Here is a 23634-nt window from a genome sequence, read left to right as displayed (position 1 = left end):
TCTTTTTGTTAGAGAGGTAACTTAGTAACGAACTACGGCATATTTTATACTTTACAAAAAAATTTAAATGAGAAATTCATGTCTTTATTTCATGTTAATTTCAATATTCTAATGCAGTTAATCTTTTATTTGGTTGAGACCAAGGAATTCAGAGTTGTTTAGAGTATTTTGGATGGATGAAGATCATGAAGGCACTAATTGGAGGTAAATTGAGCAACTGGGTCATAAAAGATGAGTTCTAAACCAAAAGGCTCGATTTAACAACCCAACTTTCCGAAATCTATAACTAGGGTCATAATGACATTCATGCAATCTTAAAAAGAAAATTGGTTAATCATTTTAATATAAAATAAAAAAAAAAATTTTAAAAAAAAATAAAACACCACTAATATAATTTAGGGAATGCTAAAAAAAACCAAATCGGGATCACTTATAATGTAATGAGAAAAAAGCATATAAATTTAAACTTTTAACTTGAAGGTTCAAAATAAAACCATCCAAAACAATCTTGAAAACATGAAACTATGCCCAAGAAATTCTTCCAATTAACATAACTTTCATCAAGTGTGTAGTACACTCTTTCTCTCACCTTAAAAACAGTATAAGAAAACACAAGATAAGGCTACTAGAATAAGGTTATGTAATCACATGTAAATGAATGTCCATACCTAGACAATCCTAAACTTGTGTACTCAAGTTCAACATGTATGGCCATTTGAGTGAACAAGTAAACCCATCCTACCGTTGGTGATGCATTCAGACAACCTGGTGATTATGAAGAAACATAAACTAGTGGATCCCTGGACACACAAAACTGGTGGACGCAAAGGCATACAAACTGGTGAACCTAAAGACAATCTACGATGTACATATCTACTAGTAGAAGGGTAATTATCACTAAATTGATCTAGTATTCAACATGCAATAAAAAAAGTCCCACAATATAGAGTCGTATCATAATAACTCATGAAATTCATAGTTTGATCAGGAAATTTCTGTTGGGTTGTGTGTCCTAAAGCTCGCAGTTTGTAAAGTTAAACACATTCTATTATCAATAAAGATGTTATTCAACATTTCCTCAATAAACTTGTTATTGAATCTTTAAATTGCATTCATACAGTCAAAATCTAATAAACTAAGATCCATGGCAATTGTATGAATACTTGAACTTTATTTAGAAACATAAAAATGGATCATGTTCGAGTAAATAGCCAAAATGGTCTATAGTATAGAAATAAAGTTGGTTGTCTTATTCTGGTAACATTATTGGATATGGCCTACTCTGTAGCGGTTACAAGTTGTTGTAGAGGTGATACAAACGAAGTGATCCTGATTCGTTCATGTATTGACATGAGGAGTGGGGGCGTCCTATATAATGAGTTTGCATAAGACCAGACCTAGAAATAAGTCACTCTTACTTTATAAACGTTGTTTACTGTTTAAGACTGACTATTTCGTTAATCCTGAGATAACTATCAAGTCCTGTTTATTCGGAATTATCCTTAGATTTGCATAGGTGAGGGTTGGTTCAACAGTGCCGGTTCAATAAGCCTCTCATTTCAGGGGTAAGATCAGATAGATAGCTGGGTGAAGGAGTAATATGACATGCAACGAAACAAATCATAATCAATAAGCATTCCAACTAATCTTAATTTGAGTTTTAAACATGCTATTCAAGTGAAATTCATAGAGAGTTTGAAGCAAACACTACCTTTGAAGACTTAGTCCACGAATTCAACAGTAATATTCCAAGATTGAGCTCGAAACTTTAACAAAACCACCATCACGATCTTCTCTACAAAGCTCAAGAAGGAATGTGTGGTGGAAACGCTAAAATCAAGCTGAATTTGGGATGACTTTTGATGGTTTGAGAGGGTTTTCAATTATGCAACAGTTTAGTAGAAAAATTTCTGATTTTTCTCTCAATCAAGCTGCATGGAGGTCTGATTGATACACACGAACCATGCATCAAAGTAGGGCTGCATGCAGAGCAGCTCCTACTTAGAGAATTAATGAGAATTTGAATGGAATTTGATGATTAACCATGGAAAAATCCACTATTCTTTTATTTTAAAATCAATTTTCTCAAAATTGATTTTAATTTTGATTCTTGATTTTAAATAAAACTATTTTATCTAAAATTAGTTTTATAAATTAATTCCAAATTAATTCATTTGTATAAAACAAATTTTATTTTAATTCAACATTTTTAATTAAAATAATATTAATTTAATATCTTGATATTAAATCAATAAAACATCAATTTCACCAATATGACTCAATTTCTTATTTAAATCATAATTTAAATATTAATTGATTCTCCAATCTCGTTTAATTTCATCTAAACTAAATGTTTCTAATCGTATCAAATACAATAACTAGAAAACCCTAATAATTGAATTTAAACATTTCAAATTCATAACCCTAATTCCAAAGTTCATCCAATTAATAATCAATTTTCTATTCTAGTTTATGAGCCAGTAGAGGAACTTATTGGACCTACAGATCATGAACTCCAACGATTTGTAATTAATCTGTTACTCTTTAAACCGAATTAATTACTATTCATTAACTATTAAGGCACACCACTATAGATCGATAGTTGCACTCTCCTCACTGTAGATATATTTTTGTCCATTTCAATCATAATTAGTAAGTTGATCCTTCACAGGTCGTTCGTATTTACAACTGGGTCAAAATTACAGTTTTACCCTTGCAAATACATTTTGTTCCTTAAGCTCCCATTGACCCTCTATTGAACAACTTATTTGTAGTATCTTTTATAAATCATATCCCTTTCTACCAAGAGAGGGTAGGGCCCCATTGTTCCAGAATAGGCATCAACACTTAAGAGAACAACCTATCTGTTATCTCTGAGTCAGGTAGGAGTGAATTCTATCTTGCATAGCTATGTCTCCAGCTATCTACCCAGACTTATCCCCAAAATAGAAGGCTTATTGAGCAGTGCTATTGGACTATTCTCACCTATGCAAATCAAAGAATAATCCCGAAATAAACAAAAGTTCATAGTTAGCTCAGAATGAAGACCGTGTTATCCTGGGTCATTTTAGTTTGAAATAGTCAGTTTTAACAATAAACGATCGTTATAAAGAAAAGTGACTATTTTAAGGTCTAGTCTTATGCAAACTCATTGCATAGGATGCTCTCACTCACATGACTCTACATGAATAATTTGTGGATCACATCATTTGTATCTTTATATGAAATGGGCCACATCCAATTGTGTTACCAGGATGAATACCCAACTTCATTCATATACTTATGGACAATTTAGTCTATATACTATAACTTGATCCTATTTATGTCACCACATAAAGATAAAGTATTCATACTATAGCCGTGGATTTGTTTATTGGATTTTCATTATAAAATGCAATATCAATAGCTTTATTGAATAAAATACTTAATAATATATTATTGATAAACAAAACGTTTAATACAAAAAATTTACGAACTGCGACTTTTAGGACATTCCGAACAATCTCCCAGTTGAACTAAAACTCCAGTGAGAACAAATATATACAATACAATGTTGAGAAACATAGAGAAAAATACAATAAACTAGGGCATCTCTAATACCATAGACATTTTCCCACTTGCCTTAGATTACGTTGCTCGGAGTCCTAGTCCAACCAGATGGCCTTCGAACACTTTAGCTGAGAGGGCCTTCGTAAATGGATCAACAAGGTTGTCTTAAGAGGCTATCTTCGTGACTATCATGTCTCCTCAGTGTACTATCTCTCTGATGAGATGGTACATTCTCTCAATATGTTTTCCACGTTTGTGAATCCTTGGTTCTTTCGAGTTGGCAACAACACCATTATTGTCACAATACAGTGTGATGGATAGCTGCATATCTGAAACTACTTGCAAGTCAGCCAAGAATTTGAGTAGCCATACTGCTTCTTTAGCGGCTTCAAATGCAGTACGTATTCTACTTCCATTGTGGAGTCAGCGATACAACTCTGTTTAATGCTTTTCAAAACTATAGCTCCTCCATTGAGAGTGAAAATTGATTCTGAAATAGATTTCCTTGAATCTACATCAGTCTGGAAATCAGAATCAGTTTATCCAGTAAGGATCAAATTCTTAGGACGATACATAAGCATATAGTCCCTCGTTCTCCTTAGATACTTGAGGATGTTTTTGGCAGCAGTCCAATGACTGTATCCTGGTTTGGATTGGAACCTGCTAACGATTCCAACTGTGAAGCATATGTCAGGACGTGTACATAACATTGCATACATCAAACTCCCAACTACAGATGCATATGGAATTCTTTTCATTTCCTCAACGTCTTGAGGCGTCTTAGGACACTGTTCATTTGACAAATGAATTCCATGTCTAAAAGGAAACATACCTTTTTTGGAATTTTGCATATTATATCTTGACAACATTTTGCCAAAATAAGATACTTGAGATAGTGCTAGGGTTCTATTCTTCGATTTCAAAAAATCTGTATCCCTAGAACATATTGAAGATCACCCAAATATTTCATTTGGAATTGTGTTGCTAACCATCTCTTTACGTCAGCAAGGAAGCTTGTCGCATTCCCAATGAGCAAGATATCATCAACATAAAGTACTAAGAATGTTACAGTCTTGTTGATTATTTTCTTGTAAACATAAGGTTTGTCAACATTCTGTTCAAAGTCATAAGATTTGATCGCAATAAAAAAATCTTATATTCCAGGGTCTTGAAGCTTGCTTTAACTCATAAATGGATTGTTTAAGCTTACAGACTTTCTATTCTTATCCTTATTCGATGAACCCTTCTGGTTGAGATATAGAAATACTTTCATCAAGATGGCCATTCAGAAAAGCTTTCTTGACATCCATTTTCCATATTTCATAGTCATAATATGTGGCAATGGATAGAAGTATTCTTATATATTTTATCATGGCAACAGGAGAAAAGGTTTCTTCATAATCAACCCCTTCTCTTTGAGTAAAACTTTTTGCCATGAATCTGGCTTTGTAGGTTTGCACCTCGTCAGTTTGGTCTTGTTTTCTTTATAGATCCATTTGCAACCTATAGGTTTGATCCCATGTGGTTGATCTACAAGTTCCCAGAAAAAATTGAAGTACATCAACTCCATTTCAACGTCCATGGCTTTTTTCCACAGTTCCCTATCAACATCTTCCATTGCCTTTTTAAAGGTTAATGGATCCTCTAAACCATCATTTTGTATGATGTTTTGAGTTTCAGTTAAACCCATATAACGTTCAGGTTGCTGAATAATCCTCCCATTATGTTGAGGCACACTCAACTCTTGAGAAGGACATGACGTGGCAACAACAGTTGTTGATAGACCAGGTTGATCAACAACTCTTGTTGATTTGTCTATAGCATCTTTGGTCATTCCTTGTAATATTAGTTTACTGCGAGGTTGATGATTTTTAACCTGATCTTCTTTCAAGAATGTAGCATTTATCGAGACAAACACTTTTCTTCTTGGGGATCATAGAATAGTCCTCCTTTTGTTTCTTTAGGGTATCCTACAAAGAGGCATAAACAAAATTTAAGAGTTTATTATATTTAAATATTGATTAAATATTAAATTACATAAATAGGATTCATGTATTAAAATTAGGCATGTGATTAATTTGCTATATTATATTAAATTATTTATTTAATTAAAAATATTTAATTAATTAAAAATCAAATTAATTTCCATTTTAGATTCAATTTAAGAAATTGGATATTGTGATTTAGATTTGATTAATTGAGAATTAATTAAATCAAATTTTAATTAATTATAGAATTAATTAAAACAAAGAAATTGGAAAATTAGAAATTGGGAATTTAGTGAGTATTTCCCACTTTTCTCAAGCTTGAGGCGTTTCACAAGAAAATTGACACAAATCCCACTTGGATTCTTCAACTAGTTGCTGGCATTCATGGCTGATGAAGCGCTTGCATATTGATGGTAATTAAAACCTCCTGAAGGGTGAAGAAGAAATAGGTTCTAAAGTTGGAGAAAAGGGTTTTTTGAAGTTTATCTTCTTCCTCACAAAAACCACATTTTCTAACTTCACAGATTCACTCAAATTCAAGGGTGAGAATAGTAGAGAAGATTTCTTGGTGGTTCACTAACAATTTGGCACTTAATTTACTTGAAGAGCAGCTTGGATTCAAGAGAACTCCTCAAAGTTATATAATCAGAAACCCACTTATGTTTTTCTTGCAAAAACATGCTTTTATAACTCAAATTAAATGTAATTAGAGTGCTTATTGATTCTGTTTGCTTCCGTTGCATGGTTGTGTATCCCATCAATTGGTACCCGAGAGTGATTTAAGCACTCAATTAACGTTAATTTGAGTTTTGATGGGTGAATTTCCGAAATTGCATGTTTATGGACTAATATGGATGTTTTTCAGCTTTGGCATTAGATTTCTCTTTGATTTACAGTTAAATTTATAATTGGCTCTTGTTTGATGAGCTTAAATGTGTGCTCTAGAGTCTGTAGTTTATTTGGAGTCATTAGAGTCCAAATTAGGTTGTAATTTGTTGTTTGAAGCAAGCGAGGTCGTGGAGCAGATTCTGGATAATAGCTTTTTGTCCAGGCAGTGCTGCATAGTTGCTCATATTGCTAAACGAGTTTGAGCCAATCGGACGATCGAGTAAGCGAGCTTTTCAACCGAGCGTCGTGCAACGAGTTAGACCGACCAAGTAGTAAGGATCGATGACTTAATCGGTTTGTTAAGCGAGGACAAATGAGGAAGGCTAGTTTGACCCGTTTTCTTCAGTTTGGGTCTGATTCAGCCCCAATCCGGTTTGATTCAACCATCTTTGGACTGGTTCCACCCATTTTGATGCCTTGGAGGTCCGGTTTGGGTCGGTTGGAGTAGTTATACACCAATTTGAATCTGTTTTTGGACCGGTTTCTAATAATTTAGTTATTTTGCTTGCTTAGGATGCCAAAGTTGAACCATATCAGTATTATTTAAATAATTATGCATGTGATATATGTTGTATTTAAATTTAAACATATTTGTGCATATCTTATGCTATTTAGGTTTAAAATCCCACCATAGAAAGCATGTTACATGCATTATATATATGTTATAAATTGTTATAATGTATAGAATGCATGTTTAGGGTTTCAGTTATTTGATATAACTGTTATATTAAATTGAAATGCCTTGATATATGTTTTGGATATAATAGCATGTCTAATTTTTATAAGTTGTTATAAAATCTAATTAAACATTAAAATCCATAACAAAGATAAGCTGCATGCTCACGTAAGTTAATCACCCATTTTAATAAGTTTAAATAGGTCAACATCTTGTAAAACGTTGTTACAAACTCAACCGGTATATAATCTTGTCTAAGGCTGGAGGTACTTAAGTTGACGGTCTACGGAATGCCTCCTACCTGGGGATTATGGCCATATAATTAAGCATTGTTAACCGATTTTATAAGCGTACGTGAGCGGTGTGAGGTAATAAAACAAACATCGTAAGTTTAAATACATTTATAAGTGTTATACTTGGATAAACCACATACATTTAGGGTTGTTTAATTAGCCAAAATGAACCTTGGTATAAATATTCTTAATTTGATAATAGAACATTTCAGTGGGAGTTTAATAACTTATATGATAACATTATTAGAACACTTCAGTGGGAGATTAATAATATATACGATACGTTATTTCTAGCTCTCGCATCCCTAAGAGTTCACAATCAAGATTTAAGCGGTACTTCATGTCACCTAGGGAGTGACCTCCATTTAGAGAGTATTTGCATAAATCAAGATTTAGGTAAATAAGGGAAAGTTGTTCAAACAAAAATAAAGTATATGATACATTGATTTCAACATTCAAGTCCTCACAAAGTTCACACCGTGAGATTCATATGACACTTTGTGTCACCCTTGGAGTGACCTCCATTCGGGAAGTGTTTGTATGAGTCAAGATCAAGTTGAATGTGGGAAGTAGTTCATACTAAGTGGGTGAAGGATATGTGTCAATATGTCCTGCAGTCTCTTCCGTTAGTTTGGATCGTGAGATTCTTATGTTGCACCTGCTGGTTTGCTTTAGGTGGCCTTTGCTAGTCATTTAACGATGGCGATCCCCTCGAAGGGTTGTAACATAGGATTCATAACAAATCAAACTCCAGAAATGGATAGGATTTCTTAGATCCATTCCCAACATCGACTCTTCATTTCGGTAGCATTGTTAGGGTTGACATCTGAGGTCTACAAATAGAGGGTTACACTAACAGAATTACTAAAGAGTTAGTAATTTATGACCGAAAATGATAACTAAACAACTATAGTAATAAGAGTTATTCTGGAGATAGTGTTTGGTCAAAATTGTTTTACTTTAGTGAAGGAGTATTTGACTGCTCCTAGGTAGTACTTATTCTAACTCACTATAGTATCGTTGCAAATAAATAATGGTTATGGGTACATTATTGCTTGTTTTGCTAAAACATGATTTTGGATTTAGATGCAAGTTTATTAAATTAGAATTTGTTTAAAATTCAACATGTCGAATTATTATAGAATACTCGCTTCTGATTTAGTTAACAGTAAAATCGAATCAACGTACAAATTACTAGCAGTTGATGGTTCTAAAAGAGTTTTAACAAAGGATTGTTCTCTATCACCCGATTCATCTAAAGTTTTGAACGGTGTAGATGAGAATGTAAAATTATCAGTTTTCTTTCGAAAATGATGATGTGTTCATTACTTCAAAGAACATCAAAATTTGTTCTGCAAAATTAGAAAATAACTTGTATTTGTTAAAACTATTTGAGGTAAAGGCTGTTTTGAACATAGAGATGTTTAAAATAGTTGAAATTTGTAATAAGGAGAGGAAAGACTCTCCAAATACCCATCTTTGGCACTTTAGACTAGGTCACATAAATCATAACAAGATTGAGAGATTGGTTAGGAACGGTCATCTAAATAAGTTAGAAGACAGTTCATTACCACCATGTGAATCCTATCTTGAGGGTAAAAGTACTAAAAGATCTTTTTTCTGGAAAAGGTTTTAGAGCTAAAGGACTCTTAGAGCTGGGACATTCAGACCTTTGTGATCCAATTAATGTTAGAGCTAGAAGAGGGTAAGAATATTTCACCAGCTCTATTGAGGACTATTCAAGGTATGGGCGTATTTACCTAATTCGTCAAAAGTCTAAAACATTTGAAAAGTTCAAAGAATATAAGGCTAAGGTTGAGAATCAATTAGGTAAAAAGCTTAAAATACTTTGATCAGATCGAGGTGGTGATTATATGAACGTGGAATTGTAGAACTATTTGATAGTGAAAGGAAACTCAACATGAGGAGTTCCTTGAGTAGAAGCGGATCATCCAAATTTCATTTTCGATTGAAGTATAAATTTACAGTACAACAAACAGATTATGCAATCGAAGTAAATTACAACATGCTATTTAAATAAAATACATTGTTCAAGGGAAATTACCTTTGAAGAACACTTCTTCTCGTATCCCTCGAACAGTCACAAACTCTTTGATAAAAAAGCAACAAGAACTTGAAGACCTTCTTTAAGTGAATCACAAACTGAATGGAAGAGAACACTGCCACTCGGATTCCTCAGTATGTTCAGGGTGAGAATCCAGGAGTGGTGGGCTCTCACTATTTTGGTTAAGAGGATATTTGTGAGTTTGGAGGAAGACAATCAAAGAAGAAGCACTATCGCATAGCAAGCTTCTCGATCGTTTAGGCTATCACATAGGCTATCGCATAGACAAATAGAGCCTATCATATATGCTATGAGTTTGTCGTGTAGACTATCGTATAGTCTCTCTTTCCATTCTTGTTGTAATTTGTTTTCTTGGAAATCTTAGTCTTAGAAGTAAAAAATGAAAAAAAACTCTTTTTCATTTTATTCCAATTGCCATAAAATTTTCATAACCACCCACTAAGGTAGTTTTTGAGAAAAAGGGATTATTGTTCAAAATAATAAATAATATAAATAAATATGATAACCAACTTATCATATTATATTTATAATCTATAGTTTTAATATTGCATCACATACAATATAAACTATAGTTCTTTTTCTCTATTTTATGGTATTTAATATAAATCATATTTATATTAAATTAACAACTATTTGAATCTCATTCAAATATTTATTCCTCCAATTAATGTATCAAATACATTATATCATATATTATTGAATTAATTTAATTATATCATATATAATTAAATTCCCTCGTGAACAATTCAAATTAACCCAAAAACTGATTCTCAACATAATCCTTTTGACCTACCAAGGGGACCTTATGAACCTGTAACTTGAAGCTCTAACGGTACGTGAATAATTAATTAAACTCCTTAATTACATTATCCAACATCTGTTAACTGTCGAGCACTCCACTAAAGACCGACAATTTCACTATTCGCACTACAGATATATTTCTGTGTCCATTGGATAAAACCAATCAACAGTGCGATTACCCTTCATAAATTTCTCGTAAGTACAGCTGGGCCAAATTCATTTTTCCCCTGTAGTTACATCTAACTCCTTAAGTACCACTGATTTCTCTAATGAATAATAAGTCATAGTCACACTATGACTGAGTCCTCTCTGGCCAAGAGAGAGTGTGGCCACTATGTTCAAGACCCGGAATTAGCCCGTAACAAAGAAATTTATCTAATTACCCCTGTATTGGAGAAGGAGTGAATTTCATCTTGTGTAGCTGAGTTCTTAACTCCCCAATCATACGAAGCCCCAAAATGGTAGGCTTGTTGAGTTGGCCATTTGGCCACTCTCACCCATATAAATCAAAGGACTGCCTTTATGAGCAGGAGTCCACAACTCACTTAGAATTCAGGTCATGTCATCTATGGTCATCTTACTAAAATGTAAGTCTCGGTGGCGTTATATAAAGAGACTAATCATTTCATGGTCCGGTCTTATACGAACTATTTGTATAGGATACCTTTGCTCGCATGTCTCCAAATGAATGATCAGGATCAAATTATTTGTAGAACTTTACAGTATTTGTAACACCTACAAAGCAAGTCGTATCCATAGTGTCATTAGGATAAGGTACCCACTCTTATCCATCTACTACAGACCATTTAGATTATCATTTAAACAAGATCCACCTATATGTCTCTACATACTTGTTTAAATTTACATAAAATAACCCTGGTTCTTAGTTTATTGGATTGAGTATATGCTTATGAAATAACACTTATTTTATTATTAACAACATGTTTACACAGATTTTACAAACTACGAGATTACAAGGAGATTTAGGACACCAAACACTACAGATAGAACATGGAATCCAGTCTCAACTCACAGCCCCTGACACACCTCAACAAAATGGTGTGGCAGAAAGGAGAAACAGAACCTTGTTGAACATGGTTCGTTCCATGATGAGTCATGCTCAGTTACCAAATTCTTTATGGGGACATGCAATTGAAACTGGAATGTAAATTTTGAACATGTTTCCCTCGAAAAGTGTTTCTAAAACACCTTACGAGCTCTGGAGAGGACGTAAAGGAAGTTCACATCACTTTAGAATCTGAGGTTGCCCAGCACATGTGTTAGTGCAAAATCCTAAAAAGTTGGAACGTTGTTCAAAAGTATGCCTATTTGTATGCTACCCTAAAGAAACAAAAGGTGGTAACTTGTACTATCCTCAAATGCAACTTTCGACTAATGCAACTTTCTTGGAGGAGGACTCCATGAAGAATCATCAACCTCGCAGTAAGCTAGTAATAGAAGAATTTTTTAGAGAAACGACAAATGCATCGACAAAAGTTGTTAAAAGAGCAGGTCCATCAACAAGAATTGTCCATTGCTACATTTTATGATTATAAAATATGGCAAATGGATGTCAAGACAACCTTTCTAAATGGTGATCTTGAAGGGAGTATCTACATGTCTTAACAAGAAGGGTTCATCGAACAAGGTCAAGAGCAAAAGGTTTGCAGGCTTAATTGATCCATTTATGGGCTGAAACAAGCATCTAGATCCTGGAATATGAGATTTGATACTATGATCAAAACTTACGACTTTGAACAAAATGTTGACGAACTTTTTGTTTCCAAGAAAATTGTTAACAAAACTATCGCTTTTCTGGTGTTGTATACTGGTGATATTCTACTCATTGAAAATGAAGTAGAATTTTTAGCTGACATTAAGAGATGACTGGCTACGCAATTCCAGATGAAAGATTTGGGAAAAGCACAGTATGTTCTTGGGATCCAAATAGTTCGGAACCGTAAGAATAGAACTTTAGCATTTTCTCAATCATCTTCTATTGACAAGATGTCTAGATATAAAATGCAAAATTCCAAGAAAGGAACATTTCTTTTTAGACATGGAATTCATCTGTCTAAGGAACAAAGTCCTAAGATGCCTCAGATGTTGATATAATGAAACTAATCCCATATGCATTAGGAGTAGGGAGTTTAATGTATGCCATGTTGTGTACTCGTCCTGGCATATGCTATGCAGTTGGAATAGTTAGCAGGTTTCAGTCTAATCCTGGATATGATCATTGAACTGTTGTTAAGAACATTCTCAAGTATCTCTGGAGAACGAGAAATTATAAACTCGTGTATGGTGCTAAAGATCTGATCCTTACTGAATACATTGATTCTGACTTCTAGACCGATATAGATTCGAGGAAATCAACTTCGAGGTTTGTATTCACTCTGTATGGAGGAGCAGTAGCGTGGAGAAGTGTCAAGTAAAGTTGTATTGCTGATTCCACAATGGAAGCTGAGTATGTAGCTGCAAGTGAAGCAGTATGGCTCAGAAAGTTCCTGACTGATATGGAAATGGTTGCAAATATGCACCTGCCCGTCACCCTTTCAGCAAAGTGTTCGAGGGTCACCTAGTAGGACTAGGTCTATGACATATTTGTGACTAGGGAAAGTGGAAAATTTTATGGGTATCTGATGCCTTAGTTTATTGTATTTTTTTTTATTCTCTCATTGTAACTCAACATTGTATATATTTGTATATATATTGATCCACTGGAGTTTCAGTTCAAGTGAGAGTATTGTTGGGTTTTGTGTCCTAAAACTCGCAGTTTGTAAAGTTAAACACATTATATTATCAATAAAGATTTTATTAACTATTTCTTCAATAATGTTGTTATTGAATCTTTAAATTGCTTTTATACAGTCTAAATCCAATAAACTAAGATCCATGGCTATTACATGAATACTTGAACTTTATATAGATATATAAAAATGGATCAAGTTCGTGTAAATAGCCAAAATGGTCTCTAGTATACGAATAAGGTTTGGTGCCTTATTCTGGTAACACTATTGGATGCGGCCTACTCTGTAGCGGTTACAAGTTGTTGTAGAGCTGCTATAAACGAAGTGATCCTAAATCGTTCATGTATTGACATGAGGAGTGGGGGCCTATGCAATGAGTTTGTATAAGATCAGACCAAAAAATAAGTCACTGTTACTTTATAAACACTGTTTATTGTTTAAGACTGACTATTTTGCTAAGATGACCACTGACTATTTCGCTTAGATGACCTAGGTAACTCGGTCTTGCTAAGTATAAACTTCCGTTTATTTGGGATTATCCTTAGATTTACATAGGTGAGGGTTGGCTCATTAGCATCAGCTCAATAAGCCTCCCATTTCAGGAGTAAGAACAAGTAGATAGTTGGAGACATAGGGTGCAAGATGGAATTCACGCCTACCCGATTTAGGGATAGAAGAAAGATTGTTCTCTAAAGTACTGAATCTAGGTCTTGAACAAGGGGCCACACCCTCTTACTGGCTTTAGAGGGATCCAGTTTAGTGATTGAATCATAAACCAATTGTTCATTAGAGGATCAATAGAAACTTAAGGAACAAGAAGTAATATCGGGGGTAAAACAATATACTGACCCAACCGTTATTACAAACATTATTGGTTATGGTTATATCATGTGGACACAAATATATCTGCAGTGAGGAGAGTGCAATTATCGAGCTATAGTGGTATGACTTTATAGTTAACGAATACTGATTAATTTGGACTAAAGAGTTTTAGCCAATTAATCTTAAATCGTTGGAGCTCATGATCTATAAGTTCATAAGGTTTTTCTACTGGCTCGTAAAACATGAATCCTTGAATTAATAAATTGTGTGAATTTGGAATGATATCAATTTGAATTGTTCAAATGGAATTTCAATTTGAAAACGTTCAAATTGAAATTAGGGTTTGAATTTAAATAAGTTCAAATTCAAAATAGGGTTTGTATAATTATATTTGATATAATTAATTAAACGTTTAATTTTTCAAAATTAAACAAAACTGGAGAGTTTATTATATTTAAACAAAGTATAATTTGGTCGAAATTCACTTCCAACTTTCCATCAACACGAATCCAAATTGAACACGAAATTAAGGGGTAAAATCCAAAATTACAAGAAGATATATGAATCCAAAGAGTTTTGAAACCTTAATACTTACCAAAAGCATACCAACGTTCTTGAACTTATTGGACAGTATGCCAACGGCCTCCAAAAATGTGAATCAAGGGTTTTAAAGATTATGGGTCAATTAAATTTAGTCTACAAAATCCTTACTCATAATCAAAAATCGATAATGACAACAATTAAATGTTATTATACATAGTAAAAGTTAGTTAGAACTTTATTCTACTGCTTATTTTCACGGATGCTATGATGTAATTATGGTTAACAATTTCCTCCCCAAAAATCGTTGTAAAAATCTCCGACTCCCAAGCCAAACATATGTTCATTCTTGTTCAGATAAATCGAAACCTATCAACTCCACTTTTTATAAAAATGTAAAGTAATAAAAAAGTTTCATACATAAAAAGTACAAGGTTTTTTACTCAATTTACAGACCTTACACTTGTGGTATGGATTGAAACAAAAAACCTTGTGGTAACTAAGATACTCGTATATTAATTGAGTCATGTTCAGTTTTGCCGATATGTTTTAATACAGACAACAGGAAGTGGACAAGATTGATAAAAGTGGACGAAATTAATCCATATCAATAATGTTATGACCAACCAATACATATAATCTTAAGTATCGATCTGTTGAATTCATGTGTCTGTTAATTATCTACAAAGCCTATAAATAACTTTTTAAATGAAACAACTTATATTTTTAAGCCTATAAATAACTTTTTAAATGAAACAACTTATATTTTTAATCAACCCAAAAACCTAAGACTAAATTCTGAAGGATCCTTTTTGCTACAATTCTAAATGATTGGAGAGCATAACTAGGCACATTCCTCACCAATCATCGTAGAACTTTCATCCCTTTATTTAGACCAATTTTGTAAGCCAACAAGACTTCTCCAACATCTAAACATCAATGTTCTAGGCATGGGGATGAGTAAAATTTAATAGGATACCATTTGACACATAAATAAAATCTAATGGAATATTGACATGGAAAGATTCATTTTAAAACCATACCAATTAAAAGTGTGCAAAAATAATGGACAAAGATTATGGAAAATGTCTCGTATTATTTTAGAAGTTTGTGAGGAACATTACATAAAATTAGGAATGCCATAAAATCAGTTTTTGGTACCACAATCATAGAAACAATAACAAGCATATATGGTTTGCGCAGGGTTAGTAGGAATGCATTCATGTGAAATACTATGATGCTTCTCCCAACACTTCTTTCCACAGTCATCAAGAGTGCATCCACTGTTATACAATATATCTTGACATCTTTGGGCAGCTGAGACTCCTTCAGGCACCAAGATCAATACAACTATGTAATAACAAAAAGATAAATAAATAAACAAACAAATTATCAATACCTTGTCATGACGAAATATTTCACTATCTATGTCAAATAAAATGTCAAGATTTCAATGTGATGAAAAGGTTGAGATATTAGTCCGAAGGGTCATGAAAGTCATAAAATCATTAGCGCGAAATTTCATAATATGCCTAATGGATATTTAATTTTGATATTCATGACAATATAGTATCTGTGGAACAAAAAAGAGAACCTGCAAATATAAGAGCAATGAAGATGATAGGAGAAAAATAAATTAGTTTCGTCATATTCTCAAGAAGCAAATGTCGCAAATATGATTTTATTAATTTGGGCTGTAAAAATTTTACGATTGAGAAGGTTTAAATACTAAAAATTACATTAAATTCCATCCATAAATTTATTTCATTTTTATAAATATAGTAAAGTTCAATAAATTCAACAACTCCATGCATGAATCTGTTTGCATTTATGTAAAAATAGTAAAGGATTTTTATTTGAGATATACGGTTCGTGAATTAAATTTGGATTTACGTTAAACTTTTCTTAAATTTTCGTTGCATACTTTTACTATTCTATAATATAGGATAGTTATTGAAAATTAATTTTGTTTCTATCTATATTTTGTATAAAATAATTTTAAAATTGTAAACCTACTCCTTCATGATGTTTCGGAAAATTCTCCATCAACAAAGCCATATATCCTATCTTCTTCCATGTCATTAATTAGTTGAAACTTTTTCAACCTAAAATAATTGAACGTGGACACATTGATGTAAGTCACGGGACAATCATGAAAGTATAATTCCGCATAGTCTAGCTTCTTTTTATAATAGAGGTAACTAAGAAAACAAACTACCACATATTTTATACTTTATAAAAAAATTTAAATGTGCAATTTATATCTTTATTTCATGTTAATTTCAATATTCTAATGCAGTTAATCATTTATTTTGTTGAGACCAAGCAATTCAGAGTTGTTTAGATTATTTTGGACAGATGAAGATCATGAAGGCACTAATTGGAGCTAAATTGAGCAACTGAGTCATAAAAGATGAAGTCTAAACCAAAAGACTCGATATAACAACCCAACTTACCAAAATTTCTAACTAGGGTTATAATGATATTCATAGAATTTTAAAAAGAAAATTGGTTAATCATTTTAATATAAAATAAAACATATTTAAAAAAACAAAAAACAAAACACCACTAATATAATTTAAGGAATGCTAAAAAAATTAATTCGGGATCACTTAAAATGTAATGAGAAAAAAGCATATAAATTTAAAACTTCTAGCTTGAAGGTACAAAATAAAACCATCCAAAAGAATCTTCAAAACATGAAACTATGCCGAAGGAATTCTTCCAATTAACATAAATTTCATCAAGTGTCTAGTACACTCTTTCTCTCACCTTAAAAACAGTATAAGAAAACACAAGATAAGACTATTAGGATAAGGTTAATCTCATGCAAATGAATGTCCATACCTAGAGAATTCTAAACTTGTGTACTCAAGTTCAACATGTATAGCCATTTGAGTGAACAAGTAAACCTATCCTACCGTTGGTGATACATTCATACAACTTGGTGATTATGAAGACACACAAACTAGTGGATCCGTGGCCACACAAAACTGGTGGACGCAAAGGCATACAAACTGGTGAACCCAAACGCAATCTAGTGTGTATATATCTACTGATCGAAGGATAATTATCACTAAATTGATCTAGCATGCAATATGCACTAAAAGAAGTCCCACAATATAGAGTCGTATCGTAATAACTCATGAAATTCATAGTTTTCTCACGAAATCTCTTCAGTCGTAAGAAAGATAATATGTGAACTTTTCCAATGTTGCTTAGCCAAGTCAATATATAATTTCATGGCATAAGGATTTTTCAGTCGCAGGGTGATTTACGATGAAATGAAGCCCAAATAATATCAAAACATAACAACTTATTTACATCAATAAAATTTGCATCAAATCCTAAAACATAAACCAAATTTCACGTTTAACATTTAAGTCTTAATTCCCAAATACTAATTCTCTGAAACTGTATGTAAACAATGTACCAAAGGGTAATTTGGTCAAAATTCACTTCCAACTTTTCAATTCAACACGAATCCAAATTGAACACGAAATTAAGGGGTAAAATCCAAAATTACAAGAAGATAAGTGAATCCAAAGGGTTTTGAAACCTTAATACTTACCAAAAGCATACCAACGTTCTTGAACTTATTGGATAGTATGCGAACGACCTCCAAAAATGTTAATCAAGTATTTGAAACATTATGGGTCAATTAAATTTAGTCTAAAAAATTGTAAAACCCACACCTTACTTTTCCTTGTTAATTATATTTATTGTTTTAGTTAAGAAAAGTAATTTGGTTAAATATTTAAGCTAGATTTGAATTGTGGGTTTTGATGTAAGAATAAGTTTGAAGAACGAAAAATGTCTAAGTTAGGGAACTTAGCTCTCGGATACTTATTAATCGAGCCTTGGAAAAATAATTTTTGGCTATGTGTTGCCTGGGAAGAGTGGTGGCTGAGCATCGAGTAAGCCTAAGGCAGGCACAAAGTAAATGTCGTCGAGCGTCGAGTATAAACGATCAAGGAAGGGTCGAGCATCAAGTGTACGCGATTGAGGAAGGGTCGAACGTTGAGTGTGAGCGATCGAGGAAGGATTGGGCATCGAGTATGATCAATCAAGGAAGGGTTACGCCTTGAGTACAAGGGATCGAGTAAGGAACGTGCATTGGGAAAGCCATTCAGCATCGAGCATCCCATCGAGTATTCAGTAGAGAGCCATTGAAATTTTCATCGAGTAGTAACCCTTCTCCATCGAGTTTTACACAGCGAGGATCGAGTTTGCTCGAAACACTCAATTTTAAAATTTTATTTTAGTTATCTTGAAAGATGGCTTAATCTGGGCCCTTAATCTCCACTAGTAGGAGAGGTGGCTTAGAAGATTTCATGCAAAATTGTTGGGCGTTAGTATAATAAGGGAAGAGAAATTCAAGAACTCGTTCTGGACGATTCCTTCGAGCAAATCAGACGATCTTAGTACCGTTGGAAAGATCTATGAGTCTAGCTTCTTTAATCAAACCTTTGGAAAGGAGTTCTCACCAGAAAGAGGGTCGGAGGGGGAAGGAAGCGATGAAGGTTTGTTTTCAGGCCTTTCCGGGCACTCGACGATGAATCGTAGAGCTAGGCTGAACCACTTGAATTTTGAAGCTAAAATTTTAAGGTATTATTGTTAACACAATTTTAAGCGAGTTTGTAGAAGGAACTTTTGTAAGATAAGGTCGGTGGTTCAAGTTACATATTTTGGAATTTAAACCTGGAATCTTTGTTCAAGTAGGAAGTTGCGGTTCGGGTCCATCAGGAGAGATTTAAAGTCCCAGGTTAAACCACAAGGAGTTTTACGCTGAAACTCTGATGTAACATTTTTAACAAAATTCTGAACATGTTTTGAAAAAGAAACTTTCTTAGATGATTTATGGTTTTCAAGTTACTGACGTTAGAAGTTGAATCTAGAAATTGTGGGTGAACAGGCAACTTCTTGCTAAGTATGAGCTTGGTTAAAAAGAGTAGTCTCAAAAGGGAGACCAAAGTAGTAACTAAAATTATTATTTTTATGTGTATGAGTGACTTCTATTGGAGAGGCCTACCAAGCCTAGGAAAAATTCAAGCCTAAATACCCATGAGTGACTAAATGTTTTTTTAAAAAATATATATATAAAGAACATGCATTCCATATGAATTTCATGCTAACGTTCATGGGTTTTCCAAGCAACTAAAATTTATACTTATGTTTTAAAAGGATTCGTGGGGAATGTCTTAAGTATGATATTTTAAGTTATTTAAATGAGTTTTACTAATCCTAGCACATGTTAAGATTGAATGGAAAGGTAATGAAAACTAGATATTTATAATTCATGAAGCATGCATGTTGAATCCTGATAATGCTCTTATGGAAAATGCTAGGTAAGTGCTATTCCTAAGCTTATGGTACACAAATATTCTATGAATTTACGATTCTAATAAACCAGATACCTAAGATATAGAAGGTATTCGAGGAAGTACATACAGTGTTGACGGTATTTAATATACTCCACGTGCACGTAGGTAGTTCTATATGAGAGGCTGAAATATGGGTCTCCTTGCCACAGTCATTATAATGGGACAAAGTATGGGTCTCACGGCCATGAATGGACGTTGGGAGCTTGTGCAATGAGCGCTCGTTCTCAACTAAGGTTTGATAGTATGATTGATTATGATGCATGATAATATGTAAGTTGTTTGAGATTATTTCTAGCCTGTTTATATGTTTAAATTAATGTGTATGAAAGGCTTGAGACAAATTGTATTTCTATGAGTCACTCACTGGGCAAGTAGCTCACCGTTTTCAAATCTTTTCCTTTTCCCATGTAGCGGTTAGTTTCCTCGTGGTTGAACCCACTACTGCTTGCCACTCAAAGCTGGGTTATGAAGGAAGATGTCACACCCCGCTGAGCCTACCTCTTGAGCTCGAGGCGAGGTGCGATGGACCGTAGATACCACCCTTTTGTGACACCTACTGCCCATCTGAAACTCTTTACTCTCATAAAATTTTAAGCCAAGGATAGAACAACTGTTTGACTTAACTCATTTTATTACAAACAATATGACGTTTATACAACTTTTAGGCTTAACTCTAAAGTTTACAACAACAACTCTAGAACCCGAAGTGTGACTGTGGCATGGTGGACCTTGATCTTAGCAGCACCCTGGAACTCCTTACCTTTCGCTACTTGGGAAGAAAAACATGAAAGAAAAGAATGAGCTTCATGAAGCTCAGTGAGTGGTTTGTAACTTCTAGAGTCTATTTCAACTCGTAAAAAGCAAGCATATCACAACTACGATGTTACATTCAAACCTTAGCCTTGAGTGAGTCTGTTCTCAACTCTATCTAGATGCACCGTAGATACTTAAACTGATACTACTCATAATGTGTCTGTTCTCAAACTCTACCTACACATACGGTAGATACTTAAACTGATACTAGTCATAAACACTTACTCTCCTGCGTTCCCTATGCGCACATAGATCCCCGCTTATGTGCTCAGAAGCTAGGCCTATCAACCCTCTGACCATCTCATATGAGGTTCTTCTCATAGGCTCAGGAGCTAGACCTCTCGATCCCCTGACCGTCCCGTGAGGTTCTGCTCCGCGCTCACGAACTAGGTCTTTCGACCCCCTGATCACCCCGATCACATAATCTCATTCTCATTCTAATTACTCATTAATAACATAAGCATATATATTTACTCTAAAAGATATGCTTATGACTTGAAGGAAATACCACTCACCTTGGTTGGGTAGGAACCTTTCTCTCTAGAAGTTCCTTGATTTCCTCGGGTTCCCTTTTGAACCCTAAATTCTAGATTCAAATTTAAGATCATATTACTCATCATTCCAAGTCTTATTTCGAGATACTTCCTTCTATAAACATGTTCTAAAATGTTTTAGAAAGCTTACTTTAAAATCTTAGCTTAGAACTCCTCGTGTTTTGGCTGGAATTTTCAAATCATCAAGACTGGCCCAAGCTTACCCGAGAGCTCGACCCTTCTATATTTTCCTCTCTCCAGCATGATTCCTTTGAGCTCCTTCTCCAGCAGCCCTGAATTAAAAACTAGACTCTCTGATCTTTCAAGTGGTTTTGAAATCACTCAAAATGGACGAATAGTCTGGGAGAACTCCTCGTCCCAAGTTGATGCTCTTAGACCTCACTATTCGATAGCATCTCCTTCTCTTGGAACCTCTTGATCGATGCATGGTCTTGCTACTAATGCATGCCCTTCATGATCAACGCATAACTTCCTCCAAATCTACCCTCTAACACTCTTCCTAATATTTTTCAAGAGGATTTTGGGTTATGAATTGAAGATACACTTTGCAGTGATGTTTATAGGCTTTAGGAATTGATCCTCATAATCTCATAAGTCTGCAAAGCATGACACCTCATTCTTTAGCAACTTTTGGAGTGTCTGCACCAAGCTTTGCTACCACCTACTTCCTTTCCATTCACCTACTTCCATGCCACTCACCTACTTTCATGAAGTTTTAGTTGTCTTCCTCATGCATAAATCTCCCTTACATGAAACTCTATTTGTGCACCTCCTGCTAACTCAAGCTCAACCCCTTCTCGGTTTAGCCATTTGTTAGGGTGAATCCATCAGCCTTGTGTACTGCAAGCCTCAGTTACACATAGACCCTTGGCCCATCGTCTAGTTCATCATGTAGCTCTTACACTCATCGAATAACTTATCGCCTAGTAAATCTCTCGTTGTCGCTCATCGTCTAGTGTCCGTGCCCATTGCATAGCACTTAGGCTCCATCACATAGCTCCATTGTCCAGTGATCTCTCGTTGTCGCTTATCACTTAACGGTCTCGCTGTCGCTCATCACGTATCTCTCGCTGTCACTCATCGTGTAAACCTTGAATCCTACATTCTTTACATAAGTATGTTTAGCCAAGAGGATATTATGTTAAATAAGTAATAAGGGAAATTTATGGTTTAATACAGAGAAGTAAGAAAGAAGAAGAGAAGAAGGAAGAAAAGAAGAAAACAGGAATGAAGAAGTTAGGTTAGAAAAAAAATTAAGTAATTATACTTAAATTAAATTTTCTCGGCCGACAGCACTAAACTTATTAGTGAGCAAGGTGGCAGTCGATGATTTCATGCATGAGATTGTAGCCGCTTGAATAAAAAGGAAGAAGAAGTCCAAAGACTCACTTTAGACAACTGACTCGTGCGATCCAAGTGAAATTGGTGCCATTTGAAAGCTGGAAGAGTCTAGTTCTCGGATAATCGGGGCTAGTAGTAAATATTGAAAGCTTCAGGCCAAACCACGATGAATTTAGTGCTAAAATTTTAAGGTAAGATAGTTAACTCAATTTTGAAAAAGTTTGTAGAAGAAAGTTTCTTCATTAGTGGGCAAGGTGGTAGTTGATGATTTCATGCATGAGATTGTAGCCGCTTGAATAAAAAGGAAGAAGAAGTTCAAAGACTCAGTTTAGACAACTGACTCGTGCGATCCAAGTGAAATTGGTGCCATTTGAAAGCTGGAAGAGTCTAGTTCTCGGATTAATCGAGGCCAGCAGTAAATATTGAAAGCTTCAGGCCAAACCACAATGAATTTAGTGCTAAAATTTTAAGGTAAGATAGTTAACTCAATTTTGAAAAAGTTTGTAGAAGAAAGTTTCTTGAAATGATTTCTGAATTTCGAGTTATAAATTTTTGAATTTGAAATAGGAATTTGTTGCGTAAGCAGGCAGCTGGTTGGGTAGATCAAGCAAGCAGCTCACCCAAGGGAGCGAGAGCGAGATGAGGATTGTGTAAATCTCGCTGGTCACTCAAATCTTGTTAATTTTTGCCTAATCTCACTAAAATTTATGCTATGTCTTGCTAATAATGGTAAGTCTCGCGAAGAATGAAAAATCTTGCTAGTTTTGTGCCTAGTCTCGCTGATTTTCATGCTAAGTCTCGCTCTTAAGATTATCTTGCTAGTGATGATCTTGTTGGTGAAGATCTCGCTAATGATGATCTCGCTAGTGACGATCTCGCTAGTGTTGGTCTCGCTTGTGATGATCTCGCTAGTAAAGGTCTCGCTAATAAGCAAACTATTTGAAGCATCTTGATGAAAATTTTAAGGAATCTAACAAGGAGTTATATTGTTTCAGGCCAAGAGGAGCTAGGAGAAGCCTACCAACCATTAAGAGCCCAGACGATTAGTGAGTGACTAAAATAAACTTAATGTTTTCCATGTTTTGTGCATAAAAAACCATGAGATTTCAATGATATTTGATGATAAGTTTATATGTTTTCAAACAACAA

Source organism: Benincasa hispida, chromosome 3 (assembly GCF_027475165.1).
Source record: "Benincasa hispida cultivar pf3 chromosome 3, pf3_genome.v1.1, whole genome shotgun sequence".
In the NCBI taxonomy this organism is placed as follows: Eukaryota; Viridiplantae; Streptophyta; class Magnoliopsida; order Cucurbitales; family Cucurbitaceae; genus Benincasa; species Benincasa hispida.
Note: the sequence above shows the minus strand (reverse complement) of the source record.